The following is a 367-nucleotide window of genomic DNA, read 5'->3' as shown; positions in this document are numbered from 1 at the left end:
CCACACGAGTTAACGCAAAAAAACTTCATGGACCGAATTTCCATCTGCGAATCGCTGCTGAATCGCAACAAAATCGACCCATTTCTACAGCGGATGGTGACTGGTAATGAAAAGTGGGTCACTACGACAACGTCAAGCGAAAACGGTCGTGGTCGAAACGCGGTGAGCCGGCGCAAACGGTGGCCAAGCCAGGATTGACGGTCAGGAAGGCTTTGCTGTGTGTTTGGTGGAATTGGCAGGGAATCATCTACTATGAGCTGCTTCCCTACGACCAAACTCTTAATTCGGACCTGTACTGTCAACATTTGGACGGTCTAAAGGAATCAATCGCCCAGAAGCGGCCAGCTTTGACCAATAGGAGAGGAAT

This window comes from Odontomachus brunneus, unplaced genomic scaffold (assembly GCF_010583005.1).
Source record: "Odontomachus brunneus isolate Ranch 3 - 2012 unplaced genomic scaffold, Obru_v1 Obru_scaffold_012, whole genome shotgun sequence".
In the NCBI taxonomy this organism is placed as follows: domain Eukaryota; kingdom Metazoa; phylum Arthropoda; class Insecta; order Hymenoptera; family Formicidae; genus Odontomachus; species Odontomachus brunneus.
This window is presented reverse-complemented; position numbering follows the sequence as displayed.